A 14313-nucleotide genomic window follows, 5' to 3' on the forward strand; every position below is an offset into this window, starting at 1 on the left:
TTAGGTCTCGGACGACACTCCGGGGTTCAGGTGCCGGATCCTCTTGACAAGTCACTTCTCGTTCGGCAGCACACGGGTGACGAAGACTCGGTCCGCCGCCACACTCACGTGGTGCAGGGCAAAGCAGAAGGTGATGATGGAGACTGGTAAGTCCTCTCCTTTTCGCCGGCCCTTTTTGCACACACGCGTACGATCAGATACGAGCGTGAGATGATTTATAGCAAAGATGAATGCTAATTGCGACTGTATGTACACAGATGTGTTTGATGACGGCGTGTGAGTGGTTTGTGAAATAATTTTACATACATTAAGTGGGTGGGGGTTTGGGGATTTTGAGGTTATTCTAAGTTGTAGGATTGTTCAACTCTATGAATTGTGGTTTTTGAGGTTAGAAAACGTAATAATTATTTTACGGTTAAATGGTAATTATTGATGTAAGCGATGTTGACCTTTGACATTTGTAAAAAGGCAATTGACACATTAGATCATCCACCATTTTTGAGCTGCTTACTTGTCTTAGTAGGCGTAGGAATACTATCGCAATTGCTGAGGATCATTAGATACGTTTTCCCTTCTGCTGTTCGTCTCTTTCTCTCTCTCTCTCTCTCTCTCTCTCTCGCTCTCTCTCTCGCTCTCTCTCTCTCTATTACTGTGTTCTACCTCCTGATTCACTATTCACTATGGCATGTGTTCGCGTCGTACCTTCTTGCTGTGCCTTCTGGTACAGATGGAGACGCGTGGTGAATCATCAATAAGAATCAATCATGCCCCTCATCGTGAGCAGTTATTCCGTGCTCGCTCCCTCTCTCTCTTTCCACATTCTACCTATTAATTCTTTTCGGTAGAACCTTCCTAACAATACGAAGAATACGAATAATCGCGAAATATTAACGATTTGTAAATAACGGAGCTATCGTGAGGGTGGAATGCTATGGAAGGCGATGGATAAGCAGAATGCCCGCGGGTGTGTTGTTGGACTATTGGCATTGAGGTGTGAAAGCATTTCGTGAATTGCTGTGTTGAATGATTTCGTCTTTAAGTGCATGAAGAGGGTGTGTGTGTATGTGTGTCAGTGATCGTCTTTTCTAATCAACAACCCGGATGCTGCTGGTTGGGACGAAATTCACCACCAAGCGCGTGCTCGTAATCAAATTAGCACGGTGACGAATTCTACCGAGCGATCGCTGCTAGCATTATTTACTTACAAGATGCACTGGAATGGTCACTGGACACATCCATTTCTGGTGAACTACTGGTACTGGTAACTTTTTACCATAGTTTGCATCGTGTTAAAACGTGTTAATTGAGTAAGTTTCTTACGACGCCAGTTCCCATGAAAACGTTCTGCACACAGCAATGAAGACGCTCAATAAAACAAACTCTCATGCTAAAATGACTGCAAATCTCTTGATGTAATGCCACACACTGCTCGCCAGCACAAAACACCTTCATTACGCCTTCATTTGCCATCATGCGAGTGCGGCGTCACGAATTCGGACCAGCCACACGTGACTAATTTCTGTAATATATACGCCAGCCACCATCACATCATGCGCCGTGACTCCAAATTGCGAATTAATCGAGCCTTAAAGCACAAACACACACACACACACACATAGAGTGCAAAAACGTGAGACAACTGCATTTGGGGACCAATGCCACCGCCAAGTGCATTCCCTCAGGGGCGGGGTATAGCAACAGCAACCGCCATGCATTTGTGTGCAATGCTCCGCTGGATGTAAATGGGTTTATTAAGAGCGTGTCGAGCTTGTAAGATGGCGCATGTTAAAACATTTTTCATAAGCAAAGTGATTTCTTATGTTACTCCAAGCGAATTTTGCGCACATTGTGTATTGTGTTTGAAGCTTGAGATAAACGTTGATTGCACTTCCCTCCCATCGGCATGATCAAACGCTAATATTTATTAGCAATCAATTCCGTCACCTTTTTTTTTAATTCTCAAGATCGCGTATAATTTGCTCCAATAGTATCGCTTCTCAATGCCACCGACGCCACTCCACACTCCAAGGGGCTTGGCTTCCGTGCCCGAGCAATTACTGGAACTCTTATTTAGAAGCTTTCGGCCATAAAAGCACTCCCCCCTGCCGGCCATATTGTTCCATCATTTAAGCTCCCCCTAGAGAGGTTAATTTATCTCAAGACTTTAGATAAATTCCTAAACAAACAAACAAACCGCCACAGACACACGCGCTACTGCTGTTGAGCTAAATAAATCAACTGTGTTTTTGGTTGCAGGCAAGACAGGCATAGCAATTCATTCATGCTAATAATGTGCAGTAGGGCAAAAGGGGAGGGAGGAAGATAGCAGTTCCGCGTAGGAGTGTTGGCTACTAACGCCACCTCACGGCGAACTGAAGCCTTCAATTAAGCACGAGTTTGCAGCACGAGTGTTTCTCTCTGCAACGGCTACTAAGTGGAGGAGTGCATTAAGTAATGAGTAAATAATTGCTGACACAGCTCTCGATCTATCGAGTGTGTGTGTGTGTGTGTGTCCGAGACCTACGATCGATCATCACCATCTGTTGGTTTTGTGATGGAAGGAGAAGCTTCTTCCTTTGCAGTAGGCGGCGCAGTGCATCATCATTCAGTGCCCATGCAACATGCAAATAGTAGTATGGTGTTGTGAGGGGGAGGGAAGGCTCTAAATAACATGTTATAAATTGCAACAGAAAATGCTGCATCGAGTGCTGGTGCTATGCTGAGTGGGTGATATTGTCCTCACTTGTCGCAGAGCTGAATGCCGCGATTGGTGTCCGATTGGGGTGTCCGATGTGTGTTCTTCCACTATCGGGCGCGCGCGCGCGCGGTACATTGGCCTCGAAGTGTTGCAAAAAAGGAACCGCAGGCATGATTTAGAATGTGTGTTTTAAATGCCGAACAGTGCAGTCGAAGGTATAAAGCTATTAATCGGGGTGGTTTTTGATTTTTTTTTTGCAACTTTTCGATTACTGTCGGGTTGCATTGATACAGTGGGAACAACGACGACGACGACGACGATGATCACGTCCAATGTCGGGTGCACATGAATAAAAATCTAAATAGTTTGTTGGGCTGGGAAGTTGGACGAACGAACAATATGCTAGACTGTCAGACACAGTGTGCATTAATGTGGCTTGTAATTGAAGTATAATATATTAACGAGCTTATCCTCTCCGGGTTGCTTATCACCATCCATTCACACTGTTTACAACATAAACATTCCATTTTTTCCCCTCTCTCTCTCTCGCGAAAAAGATCACACACACACTAGAGAAAAAACTACATTAAAACTTCAAACTCGTCAAGCGAACCTACAAGTAAAAGAGCAAAAGTGTTGTGATTCATTTCAATAATTTCCATCAAAACCCTGGTGCCTGGCGAGCCGCCGGGTGGAGGAGGAGGAGGAGATTAGTGTTGAAAATTAGCATTTTCCAATTTATCATACCAACCACCCAGTACCTACCCACCAAGGGGGCAGATCGATATGAAACGCACACGATCGACACGGTGGTGGCGGTGCTGTGGCTCCTCGCATGACCGTTGGAACGCATAGGATTACAGTTCGTTCGTTTTTTCCCTCCTTTCATTTTGCCGTGCAATATTCGCCCGGAGAAGTTGAATAATTGATTAAGCACCCGCAAAGCCCCGTACGCTGGTAATACAAATCGAATTGACTCGAAGGATCAAGGTGTTGAACCAGTCCCCAGGTAGGGTAGTGGCGGAGCCTTGGACGTTGATTGGAAACGAAGAACTTTCCGAGAGGGAATAAGATATTACACACACACACACACAAAAGGCGGGATGCACCAAAGCCGCCTCCTTTGATCGGCAAAAGCTTCTCGCCGTGCCCCGCCAGGGTGGTGGTGGTGATTCGAATCCAATCGAAGTAGCATCGGGGCCGACCGACCGACCCGAACACTATTAATATTCATGAACAATTTTCCAACATCGAAGCACGCCACGGTCGCCGCCTGTCGCCCGGAGGGTATGTTCCGTTGCGGCCGATGCGAGTTTATCGCCAGCATCTGTTCCGAGATTGTGTGCGCGTGTTTTTGACCCAGGCGCAAAGGTGGTGGTGATGGCGGCTGATGAGCCTGAAACATTGCGCTACGTCTCGCTGAAGTGCAAACCAAATTTCAAGCAATTCCAAGGCACGAGCTTTTAACAGACAAATAAGGTGCATGTGTGTGTGTTTTTTTCTGGTGCTCCACTATCGGACTATCAGGTTGAGTTCAGCGCTCGATTTGGAGCAGTGAATCACAGGAGCGACATGTAGACCGCGAACGAACGAGACCGATGACGGCCAACCGCGACCAACCAACCAGACCCGCCGACCCATTATCAACCATTCGCAAGTGTACGCAATGTAATTCGTGGGACGCAATGATTTGGGATCGACAAAAAATACACAGAAATCAAACCTCCCCGAAAATGCATTGATGATAAGACGACGGCATGTTTTCCTTCATTTTCTACCTCATTTGTAATCCCCGTCCTCCGCTCCATCCGTCATCGGTGGACTGATGAAAGACCTTGATAGGGGAAGGTCTCTCTAGCCCTTATCTGTTGCTGGAGACGTTACTGGACATTCGGCGGGGTTTAATGGGTGTAAAAAGGCAAAACACAAAAAACAAGCACCTTCAGGCACGGCTAGGTTGTGATTAGAACGGGTGAACGGGAATGGACTTTAACTACCGAAATCGTCATCATATCGGTCGGTTGGTTCAAGCGCTTCTCACCGTTCTGGGAAGTGCGCTTATCAACCCGTAACACCTGATGTCGACTCGTGTGTGACGTTTGGATGATGAAGATCTTGACGGGGTGCACACGAACTCACGCAGAGGAGACACCCTTTTTTAACGTCATCAACGGTCTCTGCTATCAGCTGTATCATTCTCGATTCCCGATTCCTGTCCCGGAATGAATGTGTGAAAGATAAGATTGATTTACAGGTGTGTGACATCCTCTCCTTTGAAGGTCTTTATAACCGACACATACACACGCTTTGGGAGTCCCATTGGGTGAGAGGATTGTTTTAGAGTTGGAATTGGAATTCCTACGACAAGTAAAGCGAGATATTCGTGGGAATCACGATCGGTTATCGCTGAGCTTTGAGGGTTTACGATGTACTTCAATCTTAGATCCCTACGAACTGTTTCTTGCCCATACTAAGAGCAAGAGTACACTTGATCGCGCTACACTAAGGTGTCAATAACGAATGTCAAAACATGCAAAAAATTAAATAATAGAGCATAAGAGAGAGAGACAGAGAGAGAGAGAGAGAGAGAACACTCAACACACCCATTCATTAGGCAAGTGAAGCGAAGTGAAGCGGTGTTTACATTAGCTTATCTCACCCCTGCTACAGGCAGCAATCTAGCCCTGCAGCGAGGTGCATGTGCATCATCATCAGCAGCAGCAGCGGCAGCCTTACACACGGAACACAACAGAATGCATCTCTCTGTTTACTTCCTTCCCTTTTCGCTGCGACTAATTGCAAGCCGTCATGCTAATGATAATGTTGAAAATATAAACTGCTCGATCGAGCATCAGCGGCCATCAGATTAATGACCAGTTCCCTTTGATTTTTGTGTGTTTGTGTGTCTATGTGTTTTGCTGTTTTTTTTTTACGATTATCGATTGTCGGTCGTTTCAGTTTACTACCTTTAATTACACTTTTCAACGCTTAGAAACTTAGTTCTGAGCGCTACCACCAAGTGTGGCAAGTTTGTAACGCAGGAGATGTAACGTTTTTTACATTTATTTCAGCTGTTACTCATAATCCGGCCATTTTCAATCAACCGTAGAAGAAGGACAACAAACGGCTAAGATTTATGTTTACCGATACGAACCCAGGGGGAGAGTAGAGGTTTTGATCGCATAATTAATATTTACAACTGTTCAACAGGTTCAACATTGCATGCGGTTTTCCATCGGTTCCGGTTTATTTGCCGTTGTTTGCCCGTTGGAGCGGCTTATCATTAAGGGAGGCAGAGTCACATCGGCCATCGGAATGACTGGCTCGGGTGCATGCCGCATGGTGTCCTCGTTTGGAGTCATGCTGATAATCGAATGGACCGAGCAGCTATTACGAAATCGCAACCGCGCTGGGTAGAGAATGGTGTCACTTTGCTCGGGAAAGGAATTTTGAAATTCCCGTAGCCCGATTCGAGAACGTTGCGATTGCATTTTGTTCACAACAACTGATCTTTTGGGCATATGGTTAAAGTTTGTGCTGGTTAAGAACCTCTAGAGAGTGTTGCATTGGCCTTACAAGTGTGTAAAGTACAACACTTTATTGCCATCTTTCTTGTTACGCTTCTTTCGTGATGTTTGCAACTTGTCACAGTTTGTCAGAACATTATGTTAAGCTCGCTGGAATGTACACAACATGCTTCAAAATAAATTAAACTTTCATCCACCAAAAAAATCTCACCCAAATATCCCCCTTTCACCGTTATTATGCAAAAAAAGTGCGACAAACACAACGCCTCAAATTGATCCTAACGCGGCGGGCAACGCCATTAACGCGGCAAAGAAACTGGCTCACCATATGCGATCGGCGACACCTTCGTCTTCGGCCGAACAGAACACCTACCGTGGACAGCGACTCGGCTGCCATCGGAGATAAGACCGGAAATAAAGAACATGAGTTTACGCGCCCGCCCCAGCCAGCCACACGCAACCACGGCTGACAGTCTCCTCGGTATGGCGTGGCGGGATCAATTTGGTCAGTTCCCGGGCCATAAAATACGCAGCCGAGTTGCTGGTGGTGGGACGATGAGATGCTGGCCCTCGCCGCTGGAGGGGTTTCGATGTTCTTAAGAAAAGGAAATGATTCGATTAGCAATGATAGTAGGCCGCCGGATCGTGGTTCTGATCTGGTTTTTGCAGGTGCGATAAATTATTTCGCCTGCACTTATTACTTCGTGGGATGCCATTAGCCGATCGACAGATGCGATGCAATGAAGTTAGGGAATTAATAGGTCGCACCTGAACCGCTATCTGAAGTCGGCATCTTGCTCGAAGGTTGCAAGTACGAAGAAGGAACAAGCGTTTACATCCTTGTATTGTCTACGAGTGGTGCGAAACGAATTGCTTCATTTTCTGTATCAAATCTACTTTTAAATTAAGTCTGCCATTGCTTCTATCAAATTGACCGTGTTGGGTGTCCGTTGGGGAGTCGGGTTGCAAAATTAAAGACCTATATAGTCGAGAAGCCGCCAGGCGTCTGTGCAATGGTGGATAATTAATTAACAACCTCACTCCGACTGGACGATAAACAAGTAGCTCCTTTGGTGATACCCAGTGTCGGACCACCATCATCACCACCATCATCATCATCATCGCCATCACTCCTTTCCTTCTTCCTTGTGAGTTAAATAACGATAAAAGGGTTCTCCCCAAGTTCGCAGCTTCTTCGCTGACGGGACACACCACCACCAAGGCAGGACTAATGGCTGTCAACGGCAACGTACGAGACGAAGGCGGAAGGATGCGGCCAGTTTTGCGGTGAAGCAAATTATTTATGTCCGCTTTAAAACATACTAAACGAGCGCCACCCTGGCGACGGCGACGTACGCCTTCTCGGACCATCCACAAATCCACCCGTGCCCATTCTCCCCGAAACGGCGGAACGGGCGCAAACCGATGTGAATCGATTGCAAACCCGAGTCCCGGGAGCGGTGCGAAGAAGCCATGCCAACTCACCAATCCAGGCCACACAATGAAACGACATAATTTATAATTAAAGTACGAGCTGCTGCTGATGCTTTGTCGTTGGTCCCGCTCGCGGAATTATCCTTGAAACGTGAGTTATGTGAAAGACGTCCTGGTCCGGGCGAACCTTCCCTGCTGCCGTACTATCACGCCCGTGCTCTTGGAAAGAGTGGGATAATCGTGTTGCCTTTTTGGAATCGCTTAATTACGATACTTGGAGCAGAAAGAAAGTAGCCCTTTTTGCCTACCGTTGTTTGGGTGTATGTGTGTGGAGCAGCAGTGTGAAGCTTTCAATTTCTCACCGACTCACCGTGATGATGATGATGATGCTGATGTTGGGCAGCCCCACACAGGCAATCATGCTGGAAAGAAGCCATATCCTGTGCCACACGAGCCCGAGACACAATGTCCTGTGACAACGGGGGCTCGGAATGCATGCGCCAACAATGGCGTTCAGCCGAGCGAATGTGCCTAGTAGTTGCAAATAAGTGGAACAAGTAATAAAGCACGAGCTGGCGCTCGGGTTCAATGTGCTTCCGTTTCGTTAGAATTTACAGATGGTGCCATAAAGGTGGAAGTAGAATTGGCTGTCTACGGAATATTGAATCGAATTTGCAGAAAAAAAAAACAAATATATCTTATTTAATTGTTTTCCCACCAGATGGCGCTCACTAAGCTGAATGCAGATACTAAACAGCTGTCAAAGGAAATGTCAAAATTGGTTTTGCAGGTTTTGCTCGCCAACCACCACTGTAAGTGACTCGCCTATTTCCCACATTGTTCTTGAGCTGGAGCCGTTCTAAATACCAATTGCCCATAAGACCCATGCCGGGCCTCATGCGACTGGCAAGCCAAGGGGGAGGAGCTGTGAGATAACAATCTAGCGCCAGTTGAGATAGAGCCGTTCGTGAGTCGTGAGAAAATGCCGAAGGACGAAATGGGGGAGGCGGAAATCACGAAACGGTCTCCCACTTCCTGTGAAAGAAGCAAAACCCCATTACGGGAGCCTATGAAGTATATGTGTGTGTGTTTTTAGTGCTTAGAGTTGCGTTTCGGTTCCTGCCCCATGACGAATGTTACCTCGCTCAGTAGCAATTAGTCAACCGAGTCAACCCATTTGGTTTTCTTCTATTTCCATAGGCAAACTGTATCCTTGGTACATAACAAACAAAGGAAATCAATGGAGGAAACCTTTTTGTTATGCATATAATTTTCATAATTATTATGCCTTATCGCAACATTCGGGCCATTAGCTAAAGGAGTCGTCCATTCCTTAACCACTCTTACTTTTATCGTACTTTGCTGCTTCTTCACATAAAAACAAGCTGTTTCCTGCTTTTTGAGCTTTTTTTCTAATACATTCTGCCCCTTTCTGCCATTAAACGTGCATGCACACACACACACGCACGCCTTGAGGTGGTGATGATAAATAAACAGAAGAAAACAAAACCCCCCAAGCGATAGATCTTGCCTTGTGGTGTATAACACTTTCCCGGTCGTGAGGCTCGTGAGGAACCTTGAAATATTTCTCGTTAGACAGACTGGCTACACACAGACCGCGCGAAGCTGTGCGCGTACGTACCTTTGCCCGAGCCCGAGCAAGCGTACCAGCCCAGCACGAGACATCCTACACCGCTCTCCCCGCTCTGTGACCGTGGCATGTTCTATGCTTCAACCCGATTTTGCGATTATAATTCCGAGTCGAGTCGTTCGGCTGCTGCTGATGCTGTGGGGAGACCCCGTTCTCATACCGATGAACAATCGTCTTAAGACTTCTCCTCCCCTAACTCTGCCTGTTTTGTCATACCCATTCCTCCACACCGTCCCCTCCGAACCTTTGCTGTCACTTGGTCAGGGACAGGGAATTTAAATGTAAGCTCACCTATTCATACTCTCCTATCAGCGAATCAAGCCACGTCTAACAACAACTTCAATAAACCGTCCCGCTTCCGAAGGTAACCACTAGCAACACTTCCCGATTTCGCTCACTATTCAAAAGCAGCGCCCTCTATAGAATGCAAAAATGCTTCGGGCAATCCCGTCAGGCGGTGGAGAATAGTTTTAGTTTTATGATTGTTTGAGTTTTGTTTTTGTTATTGTTGTTTTCTGTTCTCATTGCGCGACTGGCTTGGTTCAACGCAACTCGGTATGCCGGTTTACTGGCGATTAATCTTTTGCTTGGTTAGCGCTCAAAAGGTCGCCAAAGGGGTTACAACCTGCTCCGTTGGTAGAATCTTGCGATGATGGGACCGGGGGGTGGGGGGGGGGGTTGAATCTCCCGGCCAGTAATTGATAGCTTTGAACTTATTGATCCGCGCCGAGAGGGACGACCTTACCTGTGGTGGATGCAAGATGCGCTTAAATTGTTACACCGAGTGCGAGCGACGCATGGCCCGGAGACGATATTAGTCGAACGATTGTGTGGAATTGAATGTTGTCGAATTCAATATACGAACGAGAGGCGTGTTGCTGCAGGACCGGCACCTTTGACCGGTGATCAAAACTGAGCTAAAGATTTGATCAAAGTAGGCTACAATCGGCTAGTTTTGGCCGTTTCCCAGGAGAGGGCGCACTTCACTAATGGTGCCTTTGATGGGGAACGATATATTTTTAGCACGTTCGTGTGCTCAAGAGGTTAAAACACAATCGCAAATCGATTTATTTGATGGCAAAACAGAACGCTATGAGCATACAGGTTGTACGCAGTCAGACGAGTGATAGGGTTAAGGTTTTTCTTTGACCCCGTCTTGTTAGCGGCAGTACCACCAGAGCTGTCAGGATGTCAAGCGGTGATTTACTTGAAAAACGATCAACTCTTTTTATTTCCCTCTTCTTGAGGAGCTTGTGCTACAATTCGACCAAATAGCAGGCACCGTTAATGAGCTGCAGCAAAATCATTCGGTGGTAAATAACTCTGCCACCGGCTGTGAGTAACGAACCCCCCACACACAGTTGATTTGTTAAGCACCATAAGAAATCTTATAAATATTCCTGCCCGCGTCAGCACGCGCAAGCACGCTCGCGTATCAGGTTCATCTTCGAATGGGACCTTTGCAACGACGTTTGCACTGAAGGTCGCTTGGTGTTGGTTCGTGAGTTTCGTTAGGACTGGCATAAAAACCACATCATAGAAAAGGCAGCACGCAAGCACATGGGTTTTGGAGAGTTTATCGGACTGACTGTTCGATGGATCATTCGTCACGATAGCCACTAATGATGGCTGAAATGTAGTTACGGTTTTTTACACCTCATTACCGCTCATTAAACAAGCGAGCAATTAACTCGCTGACATTGTTGCACATTTGCATATCGCTGCATGATTTCTCACTGTTTTGCTGCTGCTTTCTGATTGGATGCGTAGTAAAAAGCGTGGAGAGTGTACTGTTGTTTTAGTTACCATCTGAAGGGATATTTAGGACACATTCCAAGGAACTTCTAAGTGTCGTTTTTGTTTGTCGCTTTTTTGTTTGCTGCATCCTTGAGATGTGAGTTAATTCAATCACGGCACAGCCTTCAACCTCCACACTGCATCGGTGGTGCCCTTTTAACACAGCCCTTCCCGTCCTGACAACGATCCGCGTAATACCGCGTGTCTTACATCATCGTTTGCCCGCCAAACATTAATCGCTCTGTGTGCCACCAGAGCATGCTGTTATTGTCACAAGTCGTGAGGTAGCGAGAGCGAGCCCCCTACTTGCCTTTCGGCTGTCGATTTGTTTCGAGACATCTTGATCTGTGGTGCGATTCCCAGAACCCATCCGTAGCAAGCAAGCGACACCCGTAATGTATGTATGGCGAATGGTAGGTCTATTTGTTTTGACAGGTTGTGAACAAACATAGGACAGTTTCGTTCGCCCGTGCCATATTGGTGGTCAAACACATACACACACACGATACGTGTGATGGTGCATGTAATAGAGCTGTTGGAGGGCTGCATAGATATTCGCGTTTGAAAGCATCTTCTGACATCTGGAAGCATCTGCTTGCAAGTGATGAGCACAGGTAACCGCTGCTGACTCAGTCGGGTTTAAAAGGTTAATTGACTTCATTTAGCATGCCTCAAACCGGTGTACGGCTCAGCCCCTAAGCGTGATTGCATTACCACCTCCAAGAAGAAAGGATACCGAGGTTCCAAATTATGCCATCAGGAATCACACGCCTCTGCACGATGACTTCACGACACGGCGGCGCAGCTGAAATGCGATTTGACACCTGAACATGGCCTCACTAAGGGCCACACAAATAAACCACCACCATCTATGGTAGAAGAACACGCGCCACACTACGCCGCGGTGTCTTGTTCTATGCTACGCAAAGGCCACCAACCAACCAACAAACAACCTACAGACGCAGTAAGCAAGGGGGAATTGGAAACGCATTCGTCTGTCGCAGTGCAAAACACAACATTTATCATCGCGCACGCACGCTTTGGCGCAAATGAATTCCACGTTTTTTTGTTGTTGCTTCTGTCGCTATTCGAACCCCCCGAAGCTGGTACGACGCAAACGGGCCACAATGATACGCCTCGAACACATGGATCTAGGCAGGCGTCGTCCTCCTTAGTCCAAAAACCCGAACGGGCGTGACAAAGGCTCGTTAACCGACCAATGGGGCTGGCGCAAAAAGAGACGTGCACCACTGCCGCAAATGGGTTAGTAGAGGTAGATTCGGAACATGCACTTTGTGAGTTTGCATTATGGTCGTACAGTGCTCCTCCTTTCCGAGCGGTAAGAAGTTGCTACCCGTGTTACGCACACTATCCGGCGCGGTGGCGACTTCTTGCGGCGCAAATTATGGAGTTTCGATGCGCCGGCGGGTCGATTGGTTGGTGCGCAAAGTTGTGCGCACAGTGTGACTAATTTTCATGCACAGAAGGAAACCCGTCGAACGATCACGAGTTCGTGCATGGTTGGACGATGTTTTGGGATGGACATTGAGGGAGTCGTATTGTTTGTGGCGTCGTGGTGGCGAAACTGTTACTGTGTGAACCTTGTATGGCAGCAGCATGTTTGTCGTTGCGCGAGTCGTAAAGTGAAGTTATTCGTAAGCACCCCAACGGATGGGCACAACAAGGGACTAATCAAAAGACCAAAAATTCTGGGTGTAAAATAAGTTAAACAGTCGACACGGTCATAAATCACCACTAATTCATTCCCTTTTCTTTCACCCACTGCGCACACTGTGGCTTCAATGGCACGGATCTGCCCTTCGACTGCAACTCCACTGGGCTGAACCCCTTTATTAACTGTGTCATACCAGTAGGCAAGTTAATACATTCCAGCTCAATCCACACCCCGTGCCAGTGGATCGTCCCTGGACGGAGGAAACAATCAAGCCAATTCGCCGCGCTCCACAGATTAGACACAGCCTCGAAACCGGGCGCCCCGACGGGCTCTGTGCTAATCCATTCCTAAGGGCTGTGGATAATCGTCTATTTATAGCCGAGCTTTAAGTCATCCACCCTGGACAGCTCGGCGATGTGGAGAGGGTGGGGAGGTTCGAGCCGTGTGTCATGAGGTGCAAACCCTCTCATGGTCAGAATATGTATATCTGCAGGACCTGCAATGCCTCCTTTTAGCCCCCGAGAGCCCGAGAACGATCGCGTTCAATAGAAACGCGCGAAATCGTGGCTCCCGGGGGAAGGGTTTGGATGATGGTGTGATCTTGTGTGACTACCGCACCCCTCGCACCGATCACACTGTACGTGGGTTCCTTAAGAATTGCGTCAAAAAGTAAGCGACGAACCACCAAACATCGGGTAAAAATAGGGAACTTCTTTAAAGTGGAAAAGATGCCACAAAACTCTTCTATTAAACAGTGAACTAAAGTTATATTCTGAGGTCATTTTTTGACCATTTACTGTTGTGTCACTGTGCCGCCACTATGGTAATGCACACAGGCCACACCGCAGTGACTCTCCAAATGATTGAACGTTCGAACGTGCCTCGTTGGCAGGGCTGCGTCGACGATTACACGCTTGTTTTCGTGTGTGTGTTCTTTTTTTAAACAACCAAAATGACTAATGTTGATCGTTCACTTGTGTCTTGAGAGTCTTGCAAGTGGCGGCACGGGAGCAACATGGCCCAGCAATTGTGCGGTCATATTCCACGCGGATCGAATCGATAGCATCGCTACCGGAATTACAACGGGACGCGAACGTCGTCGTGTGCTACTCGAGATGAACACACACTGTAATTTGTGTGTCAACCCCGCCTCGATTGACATTTTGCATGTTTTTTATAAATCTTTCATTTTTTTACGACTAAAACGGTTTCAATTGTAGGCGGTTAATTTTTGGCGGTTTTGAAGGGAAAAGCTTCTTGCTGGAGCAGGTTAAAGACAGGTGTGAAAGGTTGATTATTGAGCTACCAAACGGAAATATCAGTTTCAAAGAAATCAAAAGAAGCACTCCTGTTGTTTGCCTTCAAATTCGCTTTTGAGAGACATTCTTTCACGTAAATGATTCATCATTTCACTGTGGCATACGGGAACAAGTTTTGGAAACAAGCAGACACACGGGAAGATCAATTCCAATCGATTGGAGTTACAAAAAAGCGGAATATTTTATGGGCAATAAATTTAAACATTATCGAA

This window comes from Anopheles merus, chromosome 2R, assembly GCF_017562075.2.
Source record: "Anopheles merus strain MAF chromosome 2R, AmerM5.1, whole genome shotgun sequence".
NCBI classification, from domain to species: Eukaryota; Metazoa; Arthropoda; class Insecta; order Diptera; family Culicidae; genus Anopheles; species Anopheles merus.